At 44.5% G+C, this 21807-nt stretch overlaps 1 protein-coding gene and 1 long non-coding RNA gene across 2 annotated transcripts in view; both read right to left on the bottom strand.

Moving 5' to 3' along the window:
- LOC310833419 (T-lymphocyte surface antigen Ly-9-like) overlaps positions 1–21807 on the bottom strand; it is a 497325-nt gene that overhangs the window by 381735 nt on the left and 93783 nt on the right. The gene's annotated exons all lie outside the window — the stretch shown is intronic.
- On the bottom strand, positions 6700–9892 carry LOC310833075. The gene is made up of 2 exons (XR_014558545.1): positions 9721–9892; positions 6700–7557 (listed from the first exon to the last, which is right to left on the bottom strand). It is a non-coding gene; the product is annotated as an uncharacterized lncRNA (long non-coding RNA).

Here is a 21807-nt window from a genome sequence, read left to right as displayed (position 1 = left end):
CCACAATGGCTATGCTCTGCTTCCACAGTTGGGGGCAGTGATGTGCCTCTGAATACCAGTTGCTGGAAATCACAGGAGAGAGAGAGAGAGAGAGAGAGAGCGAGAGAGAGAGAGAGAGCTCTTGTGCTTGAATTCTGCTTGTGGCTTTCCTACACGCATGTGGCTCATAGCTGCCAACTTTTCCCTTTTCTTGTGAGGAATCCTATTCGGAATAAGGGAATTTCCCTTAAAAAAGGGGAACGTTGACAGCTAGAATCTGGCTGGTCACTGTGAGAACAGGATGCCATACTGTCCAAGTAACCCCATTTTCCAGGGACAGTCCCAGAATTACAGAAGCCATCCTGGTTTCTGGTTTGATCCTGGACTGTCCCAGTTTTACCTTTTTTCTCCCTTCCGTGTCTCGGAGAACAATTAAAAGTGGTGGAGGAATCAGATCCCCAAACCTGCACCAGATGAAGCCCTTCCCATAATTTTGAAGGAACATGTAACCAGCCCCCTTTAAATTCTTTAATTGCAATACTTCAGCATCCAGCAATTTTGTTTAAGGAAATGCATGGCATGTTTATTCCTTCATTTCAAATTGAGACTCGCACTGCAAGCCTTTACATGCCTACTCAAAAATAAGTCCCGCTCTAGGCAATGGAGCTTACTCCCACGTAACTGGGTAAAAACTGTGCAGCCTTACACTGGAATCCTAAGCGTTCTTACTCAGAACAATGTTTCACTGAGTTCAACAAGGTTTACTCTCTGGTATGTTCCTGATCATTTTCACAGTTGTTGTTGTTGTTATTATTATTATTATTATTATTATTATTATTATTATTATTATACCTTTTCCCTTGACAGGGACTCAAGGCATCTTAGAGCTAAAACTTTATCTCATTCCATTTATCTGTTGAAGGTGTTGTACATGATCCCTTCCCTCACCCATTTTTTTTTCTTTACAACAATCCTGCGAGGTAGGTTGGGCTGAGAGGTCGCAATTGGCTCAAGGTGGGATGTGTATATGATGTCTATGTGATCAAACACAGGAGAAGCTTCCTGATGTCCCTATTTTCATCTGTGGACTGTTGAAGGGCTGGACTAGATGGTCCCCCATTGGCCTGATCCAACAGGCTCCGCTTCTGTTCTTTTTTCCCATTTTTTATTGGTTTTCCAAATTTATAGCAAACAAATAAAACAAGAACATCAAAAATAAACAAACAAAAACATTTATCTTAACTATAATAATTCCACTTTTGTTGACATTGTTAAGTGACTTCCTCGATTCCCCCTGGCTGAGTTTCCATATAAATCATTGTAGCAGTTTTTCAGAACTAATTTCACATAAAATTTACATAGTCCTATTAACATCTTTCTTTCTTTTCATCTTGCCTTTTATCCATAATGTTCTACAACATCACATATTTAGATCCTAGGCCTATATGGTACTCGCAAATAATTCTATTTAAGTTATCTTAGCATATTTAACTAAATATTCTTTAAATTTCTTCCGTTCCTCTTGGTACTCCTCCTCCTTCTGGTCACGGACTCTTCCGGTCAGGTCGGCTAGCTCCGAAAAATCCATCATCTTCATCTGCCATTCCTCCACTGTTGGTACTTCTTGTGATTTCCAGTTTTTGGCCAGCAATATTTGGCCTCTTCTGTTCTTGTGATTACACGGAGCTCAGGCTGGGAAATGGAGTGGGGTCCTGGTTTGCCCTGACCGTTTTATCTGTGCCCATGTGCTTTCAGGTCCACCTTCCGCTTGCATCAACATGGCCCTCTGCAACTACAGCTGCAACTCTCTGTGTGGTATCAACACCTCCTGCGTCTCCCAAATCCCACCGACAGAAATGGTCATCCAGCCCCCGGCTTTCCACATCACAATCCCAGGACCAATTATAACTGCCAGCCCCGAACCAGCCGCTGTGGCAGGAAACACGCCGTGTGCCACCGGCAGCTGCTACGAGCCCTGCTACGGTGGATGGGGCGGCTATGGGTACGGCTCCAGGAAGTGGGGTTCCAGCTCTGTGTGCTCATACCCGTACTCGCGTAGCTGCTACAAAGGCTGCTATTAAGTGAGAAGCTGGGTGTGTGAGCAAGGAAGTTCCGGTTGCAAAATACGAAGCAGCTGCAGCTCTCCAGGCCAGCAGGAATGGGAGATCCTTGAAACAGCCAAACCAGCAACAACTCTGATTTCTGTTTAACATCTCCCTCTTCTTTGGTGGAGGGATTTGCCAACCCCAACCCCCCCCCCCATAACATGCTTTCCTGGGTTTTTCTATGGGTCCAATTTCTGCTTCCCATTTCTGAGACCTCTGATGGCCAAATTCATTTCTCACCTCTTTCCTGTTTCCTTTTGGATCATTCGGGTGCTGCAAGCTCGCCACCTTGGGGCCATGAAGTGGCACTGCAAGCTCTCTGAACCCTCCAAAGTTGCGTGATGGCCCTTGATTTGGTTCCCTTTGAAATGAGCCCATGTTCTCAGCGGCTATGGAACGTTAACAAACATCCCAACTGCTCAGGGGTGGATGTTTGTTAACATCAACAGGAAACATGGGGTCACGTGGTTCTGGGTTTTTTGTTTTGTTTTTTTGCTTCTCTGGGCAAAAGGGCAAATTCTCTCTCTTGAACCATCTCTGGTTTTATCCCTCCTTAACCTATGAAGCTCATCTGGAAGGTCATCACCTCGGCAAAACCTTGGGACTTTAGCTTCTTCAGAAGGCACAGATCATATACCAAAGTTGGATTCTGGCATTCCAGAGACAAGAAGAATGGGCAGGTCAAGTTGAGTGAGGTCTCTTGCTCAGCTTCCTCACATCCCATCATAAGCCAAAGGCAGAACCAAGGAAAACATGGTGGAGCATTTGAATCCCTGCCACAGCGGTTGGGCAGCTTGAGATAATTAAATAGCCACCGTTTCATTACAAATCTGCTACTGACATCTGAGCTTCGGGGTACGTCTGTGACATTTTCCCCTCCTGGCTTTGTATCCTGTAACTGTTCGAGTCCCTTTTTACAATAAAACTCAACTCTTAAAGCATCAGAACCACCTCTTGCTTGTTTTTATTTCACTACCATGTGTCATCATGTGCACAGGCTAAAAATAAAAATGCATGCTTATACTCATGGCCCATGTTTCCCTGAAGAACAGTGATCGGGGAATCTGTGGACCTTCATATTTTGCAGGGTTAAAACCCTTACAACTGGCCATACTGGCTGGGATGTTGGAGTCCTACAGTAATTTTAATAATAATAATTTTATTATTTATACCCCACCCATTTGGCGGGGTTTCCCCAGTCACTCTGGGTGGCTTCTGGCACATATAAAAACATAATAAAAGGCCAAACATTAAAAAAATCCTGATACAGTATCTGAGGGGATTGCTAAACCAACCTAAAGTGCTTCCCCCTCACTTCAGACCATCAAATCCAGAATCAAAAGACACATTCACACCATAAAGTGCTTTGATAAAAGACCCTCCAAGTGCCTCTAATTTCCAGGGACAGTCCTGGATTTACAGAAGCCTCCCCAGTTTCTAAATTGATCCCAGAATGTTCCACTTTTCCTAGAACGTCCTTATTTTCATTGGAGAGATGTTGGAGGGCATGGAGTTATGTGATCCCAAAGCCAAGAAGATTAGTAACTACACAACCTTTAGAAGACATCTGAAGGCAGACCTGGATAGGGAAGCTTTTTAAATGTTTAATATTTTTAATGTATTTATGTATGTTCGAGGCTGACCACAGTGGCCAGACAAATGTGTGGGATACAAATAATAAACTAGTTCTTCCTCCTCCTCCTCCTCCTCCTCCTCCTCCTCCTCCTCCTCCTCTTCTTCAGTAGGACACTCCTATTTTCATCAGAGAAATGTTGAAGGGTATGCAACAGTAATGGCTTCACCCAAAGAATTATGGGAGCTGTCATTTATTAATGAGAGTGGTAAAGGTAAAGGTAAAGGTAAAGGGGCCCCTGACCATTAGGTCTAGTCGTGACCGACTCTGGGGTTGCGGTGCTCATCTCGCTTTATTAGCCAAGGGAGCCAGCGTACAGCTTCCAGGTCATGTGGCCAGCAGGACTAAGCCAATTCTGGAGAACCAGAGTAGCACACGGAAACGCTGTTTACCTTCCCGCCAGAGCGATACCTATTTATCTACTTGCACTTTGGTGTGCTTTTGAACTGCTAGGTTGGCAGGAGCAGGGACCGAGCAACGGGAGCTCACCCCATCACGGGGATTCGAACCACCAACCTTCTGATCGGCAAGTCCTAGGCTCTGTGGTTTAACCCACAGTGCTTAGGAGACCCCTATTACCCTCCTGGAGCTACAATTCCCAGAGTGGTTTAACATAAAACCCTCTTCACAGGCAATCAACCCATCTCTTGGCTGGAGAACTGCATTGTAAACTTTGTAGAAGTGTGAATTACGAAGGACGATTGAGTTTTGGATCGTGAATTGTTTTGGAAAGTGCAAATGAAACATGTTTGCCTGCAAATGCAAACTATACTGAACTTCTATCCCATCCCTACTGATTCCTCAACCCTGCTCTAAAAGTTTCAGAACAAAGCTTAGAAATCTTTTCTAATCTTGGCGTCTCTGTGTTGGTGAGAAGGGGGGGGGGAAAGCGCTTTGGCAATGATTTTTATCTAAGGAGAACCAGAGTGCTTTTCAATAGGGTGCAATTTCAGGCTTAATTGGTGCATTATGGCAAAATAATGATGCAGATACAAGAAAAACTTGCGGTTTCTTGAGAGCGAAGCATTATTCATGAAGGTGTTTCAACTGGGAGCAGTTTACTGCAATTATAATTTGCTGCAGAACTGGCCTGGCTGGGAAAGTGCTGTAAAAGAGCTGAATAACCTCGCCGCACTTTAAAAGAAGTTTAAAGTGCTTCAACTTTAATAGGTTCAACTAAAACCCAATTAAGTATTTAAAAAACAAACAAGCAAGCAAGCAAAAAAAAAAGCCACAACTTTTTTATTTTGCAAAGGGTTGTATCCAAATTATTTAGTTAGTTAGAGCATTAGTATCTGGCTCTCCAGAGTTGCTGGGAGAGTGTGGAAAATACAAATCAGGGGTTCTTTAGCTGTGATTCCTGCATTTCAGGGGGTTGGACTAGATGACCATATGAGTCCCTTCCAACTCTACATTTTTTTGGATTCTCCCCCATCCCTAGAGGGACTGCAGATTCTTGCAGTAGGATTGGTTCATTCGTGGTTCATTCGGCAGGGCCATTAAGGATGGATACGTGCGATGCACCCAGCTGTAACTGTTAAGTACTGAAGTTCTCACCCTGGGCCAGCAGGGGGATACTGTAGATAGTTATGCAAATAAGGGATCGAAAGTGACGTTCTGTGATTGGATAGTTTTAGAAAATTGTTACAGTTATGTTGTACTGGAGCTCTATATAAGCAGGCTGACTGAGCCCTTCAGCTCAGTTCTGTTCTGGCCTGTGAATAAACAAGAGCTGTCTGAAGAATCGCTGTGTCGTCTGATATGTTCACCCACAATTTAACAGTAACACTCCCTTGGAGAGGAAATCTTTAGATCAAAAAGGCCAGTTAAATAAAGAACGCCCGCCCAACCTAGGTACGTCAAAGACAGGACACTCCAGTAGCTCCTTGGATGATCTTGAAATTCACCATCCATTACCCTGGCTGGAGCCCAATCAGCCATCGCCAAGTGATGCTCCTCCCAAAGGAAACGTGACACACAGACAAACAGAGACAGATTTAATTGACAAAGCCCCCCCCCCCGATTGCCTTAGCAAATGTCACCAGGGTCCATAGATTAATAACTGACACCCCGGAGGTAGAGGACAAAATACATCAGGATCCGTCCGGGGCTTCAAGTTATAGCCAACCTTCTGATGTGCTCCTAGATTGACTTTATGACACGGCTGGGAACCTGGTGCAAAATTCCTCTCTGCAGTTGTTATTGTGGAATGTGGCAGGGTGGTTTTCTAAGCTGTGTCTCCCTGATTTCACAAAAACCACTTCAAAACTCCCCTGTCACCGCATCTGCCTCCTTTGCTGCCCACTCAGCTCTCTTGATCTTGTTATCTCTTAACTTTCTCCGCCATAAAGGAACCTCTCCAAAGGCATCAACATTTTGAGCAATTGCCTCATTTAACTCTCCATCATTCTTTTTGTCTCAAGCTGTGGGTCCCCAGATGTTGTTGGACTACAATTCCCATCATCCCTGAGCTCTGGCCTTGCTAGCTAGGAGTGATGGAAGTTGTAGTTCAACAACATCTGGGGACCCACAGGTTGAGAAAGGCTGGACTAGATGAACCTTGGGGAACCTTCCAACTCTACAATTCTATGATTCTATTAATGAACTGCTGTGGTCTGGGATAGTCACTTCACTCATCGCTTGGTGACTTTTTGTCATCTGGGAGTTGTAGTCCAACAACATCTGGGGATCTACAGCTTGAGAAAGGGTACTTTAGGGACTTGTAAGTTGATTCCTGCTTGCACCTGTAGTAGCATCAGTCCCATAAACAAGGGGTTCCCTACCTGATGTTGACCTGATCAATCTGTTGTTGTTTAGTCATTTAGTTGCACTCCTGTCTTCCACTGCCTCCCGCAGTTTGGTCAAACTTCTTCTTCTTCTTCTTCTTCTTCTTCTTCTTCTTCTTCTTCTTCTTCTTCTTCTTCTTCTTCTTCTTCTTCTTCTTATCATTATTATTACCAAACAAGAACAGCAAGAAGCTGGTTTATGATGCAAAGGAAGCTTTATTAGAAAATGAAGAGTATCAAGAAAACATACAACCAAGCTATGCAACAAGAGAATAATTTCTCAGAAGTGAGACGTGTAGATGTAGGATGGACCTTTGGTCCTTATGTAGCTGGAGAGCAATGTGGAAAAGGGAATATACACTTAAGGAAAGTAAATAGATAGGAGGAAAGAATACATAACAGGGCTTTCATCTTTCACATACATGGAGAACCATTCATAAGTCTGGAGTTCAACATTAGTTGAAGCCCAGACCCATAAACTTGGCTACAGAGTCCGTACTGGTGGGTTGGCGATTTCTGGATAGTCCTAGTCTTCTCACAATGGCTTAGCAGGGGTAACCCTTGGATGACTGGCCACCTCTGTAGCCACCACCGAGGTAACCTCCAGAAGAGGAACCCACCCCACAGCCATAGCCATAACCAGAAGACCCATAGCCATAACCAGAAGACCCATAGCCATAACCAGAAGACCCGTAGCCATAACCGGAAGCACATGGACTGTGACCTCCCACAGATATTGGCTCGCTTGAGGTGAGGATGGCTCCTGGGATGGTCACCACAACTGGAGCTGGCTGGATCACCACTTCTGATGGTGGAATTTGGCTCATGCAGGAAACATTGGCCCCGGGGACTATGCCAAGGCTGCTGGATGATACGCCGCCACCGAAGCCACCACCTCCGATGATGCCACCTCCCATGCCACCACCTCCGATGATGCCACCTCCGATGCCATATCCACCGCCGTATCCACCGCCGTATCCACAATGTCCAAGGCCAATTGATGGGACAGCACAGGATTGACTTTTAGAATGCATGGCTGTGTTTTGGAAGTTGGCTGTAGAACAACAGGAAGGATAAATATTAATGGATTAGAAAATTTGGTCTGGAATAAATTGTGGATTTGTGGGGTGGGTGGGTGGCATAAGGAACATGTTTTCTCCTAACACTAGCACTTGTGGACATCTAATGAGTCTGAATGTTGGAAGATTCAGATCAGATAAAAGAAAGTCCTTCACACAGCGCAGAGTTGTACTATGGAACCTGCTCCCGCAGGAGGCTGTGATGGCTACCATCTTGGATCACTTTAAAAGTGGATTGTCCAGATTCATGAAGGATGAGGCTATCAACATCTACTAGTCACAGTGGCTTTCCTCTGCCCTCCATGGTGAGAGGGCAGTAATACTTCTGAATACCAGTTACTGGAAACCACAGAAGGGTAGAGTTGTTCTTGTGTCTGGGTCCTACTTGCAGGTTTCCTACAAGTTGGCCACTGTGAGAAGAGGATGTTGGACTAGGTGGGCCTTTGGCCTGATCCAGCTAGGCTTATCTGAAGAAGAATGGGTCAGGAGAAAGGCACCTCATCTCCAAGTGGCAGTTGTTCTAGGAGACAGAGCTGAGGAGCCTCCCAGCAAGAGCATCACAGCAAGGGAAGACCATCTTGGCCCTGTCCATTAGCCAAAGAAGGAGCTGTTGTAGTGCTTCCCTTCTTTTTACCAAAGTGAAGGTCCTTTACCTAAGAAACAGTGGGTTTGCTTTCCCCCTCTGCCTTCCTCATCCCTTCCTTCTTGTGCCATGTCTTTGAGATTGTAAGCTTGAAAGCAAGGGTGTTCTATTTTTGAAGAAGTGTGCATGCACACAAAAACTCATGCCAATAACTAACTTACTTGGTCTCTAAGGTGCTACTATGGGATGCGGGTGGCACTGTGGGTTAAACCACAGAGCTTAGGACTTGCTGATCAGAAGGTCGGCTGTTTGAGTCCCCACGATGGGGTGAGCTCCCATTGCTTGGTCCCAGCTCCTGCCAACCTAGCAGTTCGAAAGCACGTCAAAGTGCAAGTAGATAAATAGGTACCTTCTGGCAGGAAGGTAAACAGTGTTTCTGTGCGCTGCTCTGGTTCACCAGAAGCAGTTTAGTCATGCTGGCCACATGACCTGGAAGCTGTACACCAGCTTCCTCGGCCAATAAAGCGAGATGAGTCAGCCACGACTGGATCTAATGGTCAGGGGTCCCTTTACCTTTAAGGTGCTACTGGAAGGAATTATTTTGTTTTGTTTTGACTATGGCAGACCAACACGGCTACTTGCCTGTAACTAGAACTATTTTTGATTGTTGTAAAAAGCTCTGGGAGCCTCCTCCTCGCTGCCCCCCCCCCAATGAATGTAAGAAGAGTCCTGCCAGAGCAAGCCATAAAGGGCTCATCCAGTTTAGCATTTGGTTCTTCCATTGGCCAACCAGATACCACAATGGGAAGCCCACAAACAGGACAAGTAACAGCAAGCCTCCCCACTTGTGATTCCCAGAATCCCCTGCTCTTCAGAGGCATACTGTCTCCTAAAATGGAGGTAGAACAAAGCCCTCATGGCTTGTAGTCTCGTCCTCCATGAATTCCTCTAGTCCCTTGTTAAAGGCATCCATGCTGGTGACCATTGCAACCTCTTGTGTTAAAATTTAGCCTGGAAACCTCATTTCCCTGGACATTGATGGGGTTATTAGAGGTAAGTAGATATATAATAAAGAGTTCCTCGTCAAGACAAATGGAAGAGCCACTTTGGTGCATTAAGATATTGACTCTCAACTAGGCTATGAGTGCAACCGAAGCTCCTTCAGCCACCACACCTTTTGAAAGGTTGAGTCAAGAACTGTACTGTATCATCAACAGCCAGAGCCTGAGGAGAGTGCTATACACACACCCAAACATCCCTAAATATATTGCACCATGGCTGCCTGTTACAAGTTGGAAGCAGCAGAGGAAGGGCCATAGCTCAGTAGGTAGAGCATTTGCTCTGCATGCAGAAGACCCGGGTTCAAGCCCCAGCATCTCCAGGAAGGGTTGGTGTAGATCCCCTGCCAGTAACGTTGGAGAGCCACTGCCAGTCTGTGTAGACAATACTTAGCCAGGTGGACCAACGGTCCATCTTGGTATAAGGCCAATTCTTACGTTGGTAGTCAATCTGCCAAACATAATAAACAAAGAAATGAATAGATTATCAGTCTTACCTGGTTAGAAGAAGTTTCGTTTGGATGTAGAGAGGAAAGGAGCGATCTGAAAAGTCTGGGGCTCCCCTGTCCCTTTTATACAGTTTCATGTTTGGGCCCTGAACTGGAAAGAGAGACACCCATCTTTGCCCGAGGGCTTAATTAATCTGGGATGATATGAGCAGTTGAGAGCCAGAAATCCCAAATTGCTTTGTTGTGTTCTGGATTCCAGGCCTCCATCAGCCATCTGAAAACCGCACATTCCACCTTTGAATTTATCTGTCTCATCTTTTGTGAAATTGCCTTGGATTTAATTGAGGTTCCACCAATGATTACCCACAGCCCTGTCATTTAGATCTAGCGCTTCCTTCTCTCTCTTCTCTTTTAACCAGGCAGTCAGCATTAATCTCCCCAAGAAAATTGCAGAGGTTAATTGCCTTCTACTGAGTCAGGTCAATGGTCCATCAGCCCAATAATTGTCTGCTCTGCCTAACAGGAAGCAACTTAGTCTTGGGCTGAGGGGTCTTCCTTGGCCCTGAAACCTGAGATGCATTCACGAGACCCAACGTTTGAAACCATGTGAGCCATGATGCCCTCTCTTGTCAAACAATGTGCAACTCAGAACGTCTCTTGCAACCAAATAAGGAACAGGAAATAAGGGAATTGGTACACTGCAGCAACAGAAAGTGGAAGAGGTAGGATCTCATTGAGGCCTCAACATTTGAAGAGTCCTGCTGGATGAAGCCAAAGGCCCATCTAGTTCTCATAACATAGACCATAGAGCACCACAGCCCATCAACCTATTCTCACATTGGCCAATCAGATTCCTCCAGGAAACCCACATGCAGGGCAAGGACACCAGAGCCCTCCCTCTTTGGTACCCACAAGAGCGTATGAGGAGCCCCACTTGATAAAGTTCATCTAGTCTAGCACCCTGTGCTCACAATGGCCAACCTGATGGCCTTAGGAAGCCCACAACCAGAACATGGGCACTAAAGCAATCTCCCCACCTATTTTCGGCAACTGGTATTCAGAGGCATACTGCAACAGTGGAGGTAGAGCTTAGCCACTATGACTACTCGTAAGCTTTTTGCCCTCCATGAATTTGTCCAGTCCTCCTTGGAAGCCATCAAGGTTGGTGGCCATCAATACATTGTGGCACTATCAAGTTCCATGGATTCAACTGTGCTGTGTGAAGAAGTGTGTTATTTTATCTGTTCTGAATCTTCCAACATTTAGCTTCATTGGATGGCCCCATACATGGAAGAGGAAAGAAGAACTTCTCTCTATTCACTTTCTCTGCACCACCCATAAGTTATGTCCCACTTACTTGCTTTTATATATATATAAAGAGCTCCAAAGGTTGTAACCTCTTTCATAAGGGAGAATCTTGGGTAGGGAACGTCCGCTTTCCTTGCCCTCAGTCTTCAGTGCCACGCATACCCATTACTGCTCTCGCCCCTCCTCCCACCCCGTTGACTCTAAGGAAGCAGTGTAGGAGGCAAGGCTCTGAAACCAGTCTTGGATCTGAAACCAACCCTTGTCATAACAAAAATGTTAAGCACATGATAAACCAATTAATGGCAATTAAAGGCATGGCTCAGAAGTCAGTGGGAAGGGAAATGAGGGTTGCAACCCATGGGCTGGATACAATGAATAAGTCCCACTGGTGGTAGCCCACACAAGGACTTCAGCTAGCGCAATGGGGTTCCCCCATTTTTCTCCCCCTGCAGCCCCAAAATTGGCTTGGAGGAGGAGGTAAGGGAGGTTATTCTGTCTGGCAATCTGGAATGTGCACATTGATGGTTGCTGTAGTATTATTATTTTTTATGTCAGTTCTGCAAGGAGAGCTGAACTCTCCACTCTTATTTGGAAGCAACCAGTTGTGTGATACTACTTTCCTTCATGTCTGATGGAAATAGTCTGGATAATTCAGATAATTTCTGAACCAGGGACCTCTCCATTTCCTATGTTTGCTAGGCTGAAAGCAAACCAATAAAAGTCAGCACTGCCGTGGATTGGTGTTCCACATGTTTGTGTTCCAGCAAGGCTGTTGTGGAACTTTTCCAAAGCCTAGTAGCTCCCCATAGGAACATATCTCCATAGTGGGGTAAGAGAGCTGGAAAAGAAAATGACATCTGGCAACCCAAGTGCCCGTTGGGTTTCAGATAGTTCATGGGTAGTCAAGTCTAAAAAGTCCAAGACCCAAATTTTCACAGCCCTCCAGCAGCTATGGTGTCTCATTTACCAGAAGTAATGTATTTACTGTTAACTCTGGAGGTGTATATTTAATTCTGACCAAATGAAAGCCTCCTGCTGTATATTGTGCTCTATGCAGCTTAGTTTGGTCATAATTGAGTATACACTTGGGTTGCCAAGTGTGAAATATATTGGCATTATTTTCAGCTCTCCTATCAAGCCCGCAGAGGCTAACTCAAGAATCTGTGACTGGAATTAGATTTCTCTCTCTTTTGATTTCAGCAGTCTCTCTTATCAGGAGTTCTGTTACACACAATGTAAAAACAGGGCCTTCCTTGTGTTGGCAGCTACCCTTTGGATGTCCTTCCCCTCGAATATTAGACAAGCGTCTTCCACGTTGTTATTTTTGTCACCTGTTGAAGACCTTCCTCTTCCAACAAGACCTTTGAGCAGAGGTGCTTCCCGGTCTGCATCCACATTAATATCATTTTTAAGAAGAACTTACTGGCCTAGGCCAGTGACCCATCTGGTCCGCCATCTTGTTCTTAGAGTGGCCACCATATGCCTCTATGGAAAACCTGCAAGCAGGATTTGAGCATAAGAACACACTCAGACTCAATCCAATATACCTGAAGGAGCGTCTCCACCCCCATTGTTCAGCCCAGACACTGAGGTCTACCTCTGAGGGTCTTCTGCCAGTTCCCTCACTGTGAGAAGTGAAGTTACAGGGAACCAGGCAGAGGACCTTCTCTGTAGTGGTAGTGGCAGCCTCCCTGTGGAACACACTCCTATCAGATGGAAATAAACAACTATCTGACTTTTAGAAGACATCTGGAGGCAGCCCTGTTCAGGGAGGGTTTTATTGTTTCATGCTTTATTGTGTTATTGATATTCTGTTGGGAGCCGCCCAGGGTGGCTGGGGAAACCAAACCAGATGGGCAGGGTATAAATAATAATAATTATTATTACTCCCCTTCTCTGGTTCCCAGCAACTCATATTCAGAAGCATTAATGCCTTTGTCCATCATGGCTAGCAGCAAACCATTGCCTTGCCCATCATGAATGGTTCCAATGCTCTTTTGAAGCCCTCTAGGTCGGTGACCATCGCTTCCTCCAGCAGATGTGAGTTGCATAGTATAACTAAATGACGTTTGAAGAAGTACTCTCTTTTGCCTGTCCCAATCAACATTCAGCTTCATTGGATGTTGACAAGTTCTAGTGTTATGAGAAATTGAGACATTGTTTTCTCGATCCACTTTTTCCATACCATGAATAAGATGTATTTTTTATTGTTTTATCACAGACTGCTTGACACTCTGGGCTCCTTTGGAAGGAAGGGCAGGATATAAATTTAATAGATGGTTGGTTGGTTGATTGATTGATTGATTGATTGATTGATTGATTGAATGAATGGATAGCTAAAATCATATCACTGGTGATCTGCACTTTACAACCTTTCTGTGTTCCTGCACTTATTGAAAACCCTGAGGCATTTTCAGCTGGGCTTTTCTGCAAGCCAGGACAAGGAACCTCAGGAGAAGGGTGTGTGCAAACGTGGCCCTCCAGGCTTCTCTTGTGTTTCGAGGCCCTGTAACCACCCTGTTTCCTAAGGGGCAAGTAACTAGACAACACATGGCATATTGGTTTGGCCACAACTTTATTGGTTACAGATGTGAAGACTTGGCCATAGGCATTGTGTTAAGCAACTGTGTGTGTCACTCCTGCCCGACCACTGGGAGTGTTACTAAGGGTGAAGCCAGTGGGGGGAAATGACCCCCTATGACCTACGTCAAATCAGAGCATCCCCCAACTGGTCCCCTTTGGAGAAGAAGTATGGTCCTTGCTCCCATCTGGGCATCGGACAGGAGCCACTCCTTCCAGATCCTTTTAAAAGGATACCCTGTTAACAGGTCCCAGGTTCAGACCCTGACATCTACATGGCTAGGGAAGACGCCTCCCTGAAACCCTGGAGAGGACACTGCCCCACCAGTCTCAGTCTGCCTGCCATTTGTTGTTGTTGTTTTTTTTTAGTCGTTTAATCATGTCCGCCTCTTTGTGACCCCCTGGACCAGAGCACGCCAGGCACTCCTGTCTTCCACTGCCTCCCGCAGTTTGGTCAATCTCATGTTGGTAGCTTCAAGAACACTGTCCCACCATCTCGTCCTTTGTCGTCCCCTTCTCCTTGTGCCCTCCATCTTTCCCATCATCAGGGTCTTTTCCAGGGAGTCTTCTCTTCTCATGAGGTGACCAAAGTCTTGGAGCCTCAGCTTCATGATCTGTCCTTCCAGTGAGCACTCAGGGCTGATTTCCTTCAAAATGGATCAGTTTGATCTTCTTGCAGTCCATGGGACTCTCAAGAGTCTCCTCCAGCACCAGAATTCAAAAGCATCCATTCTTCGGCGATCAACCTTCCTTATGGTCCAGCTCTCACTTCCATACATCACTACTGGGAAAACCATAGCTTTAACTATATGGACCTTTGTCAGCATGGTGATGTCTCAGCTTTTTAAGATGCTGTCTTTTTACTTAGAACCAATTGATTACTTAGCCCTGACTGCCAGTCTTCCTCTTCCTTAGTCTCAAGCAGGGAGGAGAATGGAGACAAAGCTAAAAGCTATTGTTGACTTTCTGGTGTCACCTATTACTAGTATTCCTGCCTTCCACCTCTCCACCCTCAAAGGGCACCAGTCATCCCTGACCTCAACCTAAGCAGGACTGTACCTATCATGAGACCGGACGAGATAATTGCCTGAGGCAAATAATACTGGAGGGCAGCAGTGGCAGTCCCCCACTCCCAACCTTTCCTCTAGAGCTCCCTAAGACCCCTTGTGTTGGAAACCAGAGCTATGTATGCTACAGATCTGTTCTGCAGCTGCTAAACTATGGTGCTGCCTTCCAGGGCTGGAAACTAGCGTGCTACTCACCTGTTGCTAGAAACATTGTTTTCACATTGCATGGGATAAAATAAGTCTCAGCTTCCAGTCCAGCCACCTTCCATGCATGGAATTAGGGGTAGTGGTCATGTTTGCACTATCCTGTTCTTAGATTCAGAAGCAGCACAAGACATTTTGCTGCCTGAGGCTAAGAACTCAAATAGCTCCTATGCCAATAACAAATCAAATAGCTGGTGGCAGCTGAAATAGTTCACCGATGGTCTGGCTTAGTGAGAGGAAATGTCTCATATTTATTTGCATATATTAATTGGAAGAGGGGAGTGCACTGCTCAGGAGTAGAGCACACACAGTTTCCATTTAGAATATTCGAGGTTTGGTCTTTGGCACCATTTACAGATTGTATTCAGGGAAGGTGTCATTCTTAACTAAAATGGCTTATTGTAATACATAAATCAAACAGATTAAGTTGAAAAGTTGGAATCTGGGGACGAAAGTTGGAATCTGTGGAGGGACCTCAGTTTCAGGGAATCTTGGATGAAATGGATTATCTAGACCCATTTCAAGCCCCCTTAGACTTAGCTTTGGTCACCCTGGTAGATCTGATGCCAGCAACCACCTGTTGGGAAGGTCCTTCAGAAATACCCTCACCTACAGTGGTCCCAGTCCTTCCTTAGGGGTCAGTTTCAAAAAAATAAAATCATTGAGGCACCCCATAGAACCTTTGGGGATTCCACTTTCTGGCACTGTCCATTTATTTCTACTCTCTCTGCTTCCCATTATTTTTACCATAAGACAGCAGGTCCTCTCATTCCATGACTGATACATTTACTGAGAGGGGAGATTCTTGTCAAAAGCACACAGTCTAAGTACACAGTATCTTCAGAATCACCCCCATCCACATACGTTGGCAGAAGCCATGCTGATTCTTCTTCAGCAAGACTTGTCCTTCTGTTTGCTTGATTCTCTCTGTCTCTGTTTCTCCCTCTCTTTCATATTTCATGCTGTTAGAAACTATTTTACCAAGAGCATATTTTAAGCACCCCCAATCCCTTTTTAAAACTTGGCTTCTTTCCAGGAGGGACAAAGAAGGTTAGTGTGTTTCTCTATAAAATATATAAATATTTTTTAAAAAAAAGATGTGGTGATGTGATCATGGCAAGTATTGAATGTTAGATCCACAAAGCAAGTCTTCAAGATGGTTGTTTTTATTTGTATAAATATCTCCAAGACATTACAGTGTACAAATCAACAATTACCACTAAGCCTGGAGTAATGTACCACTGCCATAGCAGACCAAAGCTATTATAAAATCTTAGTAATTTGCACTTGCTGGCCCTTAGTACAAACACTTGAATTTAGATAATTTCAAAGGGATCCATTAGTATGTGTGGAATTCTTTAATAGGGATCCTCTGCCAACATGCAAAATAAAGAGGATCTAAGTTGTATTGATTGGCACTAAATTTAGTGCAAATAGTTTAAACTCACAATTTAAAAACTACTGTTTCATAAAATAAATAACATAGCCAAGAACTATCAAATGTTTCATCTCCATTTACAATCACATAAAATTCACTATGCATTCAAAACAATTCAGATAATTTTAGACCAAATGTCCACCCAACCTAAGGTGAGTGGGTATATCCAGCTTACACTATACAGTACAAATATCTTCCAAAGTGAAGCTTCCATAGGCAGATGTGTTTCAACCCAACTGTCCTCCTAAATGGCAAATCAACAAGTCGAAAAAACCAGCTTGAATCTGAATCCATGGGCAGGGAATACACAGATTTTTTGAGATTTGTGTTGATTGTATCGACTTCAGAAACACTTTTAGAAAACTCCATTTCCAAACCAAGGGTTGCATCCAACCAAATCATACTCAGAGTAGACCCACTGAAACCAATTGGTTTAATTTAAACATGTCCATTGATTTCAAAGGGTCTGTTCTGAGTAGGACTACCACCGGATCCTACCCTATAGCATATCATCCCTGTAGATTCATGTCCCAACCAATCAGGGATCACATTAAATGTACTTCCAGAGGTATAAAGCAAGGATGGGAACCTGTGGCCCTCCAGATTATGATGAACATTGGGGTCCTCACTCCTTATTTTGACTCTATTTATACTCTACTCTTTGTAAAAAGGTTCTGAGAGAACCTATGAATGTCATGAAGAACTCCTGAGCATTTGTTTGCTTTTTTATATGGTGGGGTATAAATGCTTTTTAAAAGTTAGGAAGACATAGAAATGAAGCATATGTGGGAGAACCTTTGACCCTCTATATGTTGCTGAACTATGAACTTCATCAGCCACAGTCAAAGGTCAGGGTTGATGGAGGTTGTAAGGTTCCTGCACCCTTGCTATGTCACGTGCAAATATACAGTGGTACCTCGGCTTACATACGCTTCAGGTTACAGACTCTGCTAACCCAGAAATAGTACCTCGGGTTAAGAACTTTGCTTCAGGATGAGAACAGAAATCGTGCTCTGGCGGCGCGGCAGCAGCAGGAGGCCCCATTAGCTAAAGTGGTGCTTCAGGTTAAGAACAGTTTCAGGTTAAGAACAGACCTCCAGAATGAATTAAGTACTTAATTCAGGTACCACTGGACAGGGTATCTGTGTACCCAGTGCTATTTTTCTAGAAAAAGAGGTGCAGGAACTCACCCTTGTCCTCTTATAATGACACCCACCTGAGAGGTGCTGGAACTGATTTCTGGTGAGTTCCAGCCTGAAAAAAGCCCTGTGTCTACCTACCAATTCTTCGGAGTCCTTTCATGTTCATCAACTTCTTCAAAAATGAATGTCTTAATGTTGCAATGCCTCGTTTCTGGGTTCACTGCACAACGTTTCACAATATTCCCCCCCCCCTCCTGCCAACAAACTCCCTTTATGACTTCATCTTGCTGAGCCTTGGATGATTCTGAGATATTAATGGGAACAACAGCCAGAGGTGGGGCGGAGGCTGCAATTTTTCAGCCTCCTGTTACCGAAAGGATTTCAGACGGCTTTGTGAACCCTTTAATTAGTCGGATGGCAGTTCTTTTCTTCTTTCCATGCCTGCAATATTATGATTACTTCTAATGGAATGATTTTAAATTCAACACCCCACTAATGAATAGCAATAAAATTTTCTTTGACGAGGGGGGGAATGCCTGCTTAAGACATTCCAGATCTATCTCACGATCGCAGCAAATAATTCACTGTGGTGGCATCCAAAGAGATTTGAATTAAATTCAAAGAGAGTTAGGAAACGCTTCTAGAAACCTTTGTAGAAGCAGCCTGTGTTGTAAACAGGTGGTAGTCCAGTGGTTTTTGTGGGCTGATAATAACTTTTCCCCACATGGCGTTGGGTGGAACGAAGAGTTCCATGAATTAAGGCCTCCTGTTTTTGAAAACAGCTCCGTGTCGGTTTCCTCACCTCCATAACTTCTGACACAACTGACCTGCATACAGTGATGTGGAGCAGAGGCTGATCAGGTATGACCGGCCCATTGGGATTTATGATACGTTTCATGGGTGACCAAAAGATTTGAGCAAGAAGTGCTTCTCTCCCTAAGATCAGATTTTATTTTTTTAAAATGTTGTTTCTAATATTATTGGTCAGTCGTTGAAACTATGTCCTACTGTGGCCCTTTTAGACCTAACTGCCATGCTGTTTACCACTGCCCACTTAGATATCACCTTCCATTGGAAAACACCCCAAAGGTCCATCTCTGAAAGGATGACAAGGGAACATTTGGGATCTGGCTCTTTCCAGGCATTTAAACCAGGCAAAGGCAAACTTGGCCCTCCAGATGTTTTTGGGACTACAACACCCATCTTCCCTAGATAATAGGAGCAGTGGTCAAGGATTATGGGAAGTGTAGCTCCGAAACATCTGGAGGGCCGAGTTTGCCTATGCCTGATTTAAACCAACACAGAAGGGTTGTTAGCAGACAACTTAAACATGATCATTTTGTCAAGGTATAGCTCCCTAATATCAACTATGTAAACACACAAGATGTCAGTGTGAGACCTCCAGCCAGTCATACCTACCTATGGGGAGGCTATGACATGGATAGTTGAAACCTTGACAATGCTTTTACAATGAGCCAGTTATTTGACAGTGCCCTTGCTCAGTTTCCCTTCTCATATTCTAAAAAATATATAAATAGTTCAGTGGTTGGCACCTTGGTGCCCTTCCAGCACTATTAGAGTCCTACTCTCCCTGATCCTTGACCAAAGGCCCAATAGTGCATCTTTGCTCTATCTTACTCAGCAATGTCCACACTGATATACAGTGACTCTCTGAGGTTTCAGGCAGGGAGTTTACCTTTGCCCTAGCTGGAGATGTTGATGGTTGAACTTGGAACATCCTGCATGCCAAAGAGGTGTTCTGTCACTGAATCATAGAATCATAGAGTTGGAAGAGACCACAAGGGCCATCAAGTCCAACCCCCTGCCAAGCAGGAAACACCATCAGAGCACTCCTGACATATGGTTGTCAAGCCTCTGCTTAAAGACCTCCAAAGAAGGAGACTCCACCACACTCCTTGGCAGCAAATTCCACAGCTCTTACTGTCAGGAAGTTCTTCCTAATGTTTAGGTGGAATCTTCTTTCTTGTAGTTTGGATCCATTGCTCCGTGTCCACTTCTCTGGAGCAGCAGAAAAACAACCTTTCTCCCTCCTCTATGTGACATCCTTTTATATCTTTGAACATGGCTATCAATTCACCCCTTAACCTCCTCTTCTCCAGGCTAAACATGCCCAGCTCCCTTAGCCGTTCCTCATAAGGCATCGTTTCCAGGCCTTTGACCATTTTGGTTGCCCTCCTCTGGACACGTTCCAGTTTGTCAGTGTCCTTCTTGAACTGTGGTGCCCAGAACTGGAGACAGTACTCCAGGTGAAGTCTGACCAGAGCAGAATACAGTGGCACTATTACTTCCCTTGATCTAGATGCTATACTGAGTGATGGTTGTTCCCCTGCTCAAGGAAGATTCCGGTCCTCATGACCTTCCAGGTGTTTTTAGACTCTGTCAGGCTCAGCTGATCAGCATGGCCAATCATCAAGGATGGTGGATTTCAAAAAACATCTGGAGGGTCAAAGGCTTCCCACTCTAGACTGACCTTCCCCAGCTTGATGCCTTCCACAGTCTAAAACTCACACTCTCTCTGACCACTGATGATATTGGCTGTGGCTGTTCTCCTGCTTAACTAGGGCTGCTTTCAACAGAACCATAAGAATCTGCCTTATGACAAGTCAGATCTACCTTCGTATACACTGACTGGCAGAGGGTCTCCAATGTTTTGAGAAGGGGTCATTCCAGCACCTACCCAGAGGTGCTGGGGATTGAAATCAAGGACGACTGAGTACAAAGCTGTTTCTCTACCACTTAGCTATCTCATTTCATTTTCATTTATTGAATTTATATATCTCCCTATTCTTAAGCAAAAGAAGGTGTCTTCTATCACACCAGAACACTGGTCTGTCTTCTTCCATATTGGCCATGTTAGGGATGGAGAAACTGTGGCCCTTCAAACATTACTGGACCACACCTTTCCATCACCATTGACCATGCCAGTGAAGGCTGATGGGCATTGCGAGTTCAACAACATCTAAAGTCCAGATTAGGGAAGACCATCCTAAGATATAGGTGACCAATCTGCAGTATGGGAGTCAGAAGTGCTTTGATAATACTTTTGCCTGGGTCTGTAACCCAAGTGGTATGAATAGCACTGTATCTTGACAACTGTTACTGGACTCGAACTCCCACATACATGGCAAAAATGGTGGTGTAAGCCATACTCTATTTTGAAGGCTTGCTTCCCCTCTGCCAGCCTTAGGCCAGCTCAGTCAGCAATATCCCCATTCCTAAATGGTGTTTGTATCTAGCATACTTTGTAGCAGCTCATCTTAAACCAGTGTAAATTAAATTGGCTTTCCATACTTAAGATTGCACCTTAACTTTGTTGGCAGTTTTGTTGCTAGTAACAGCTGCTCTGCCCAAGGAGCTGCTTTAGGGATGGGCAAATCTGTCAATTTTGCTTTCTCTTCGTTTTTTTATCTTTCCTAGCCTTAAGTTCAATTCTCCACATTTCTGCATTGGTTTGCAATTTTTTTTTTCCTTTTAAATGTTCTCGTGAAAGTTCATCAGCAATATTTTTTCTGCACATTTCTCATAATATACACATTGATTGGACACCCTTTCCCCTAATATGTATATATTATTTGCATAGCTAATTTCTCAGCCATAGTTTGGATTTGATATCCCACTTTATCACTACCCGAAGGAGTCTCAAAGTGGCTAACATTCTCCTTTCCCTTCCTCCCCCACAACTCACCTGTGAGGTGAGTGGGGCTGAGAGACTTCAGAGAAGTGTGACTGGCCCAAGGTCACCCAGCAGCGGCATGTGGAGGAGTGGGGAATCGAACCCAGTTCACCAAATTACGAGACTACTGCTCTTAACCACTACACTACACCGGCTCCCGGTGCATTTTTGTAAGCTCATTTCACTGATATATGCTTACTATTTTCACACTTTCTGCAAATATATGCATTTTGCTACACATTACTTGGCTGTGGGCTTGCATTGCAAAACCTAAAGAAATGCAAGTTTCTAATGAAATCAAATCTTCATTGTTAACAGTCAATGACTGTTTCAAAGGACACCTGTGTTTTGGTTTATACACTGTTTTTGGAAAGTGTGGATTAGGTTGGCTTACCATTACAGTGGTACCTCGGGTTAAATACTTAATTCATTCCGGAGGTCCATACTTAACCTGAAACTGTTCTTAACCTGAAGCACCACTTTAGCTAATGGGGCCTCCTGCTGCTGCCGCGCCGCCAGAGCACGATTTCTGTTCTTATCCTGAAACAAAGTTCTTAACCTGAAGCACTATTTCTGGGTTAGCGGAGTCTGTAACCTGAAGCGTATGTAACCTGAAGCGTATGTAACCCGAGGTACCACTGTAACTGAGAGATGAATCTAATTTCTTCCCCATCTCTCCTCTGCCAGTGATGGGTCTGGAAG

Source organism: Podarcis gaigeae (genome assembly GCF_964106915.1).
Source record: "Podarcis gaigeae genome assembly, chromosome: 16".
In the NCBI taxonomy this organism is placed as follows: Eukaryota; Metazoa; Chordata; class Lepidosauria; order Squamata; family Lacertidae; genus Podarcis; species Podarcis gaigeae.
This window is presented reverse-complemented; position numbering and strand designations above follow the sequence as displayed.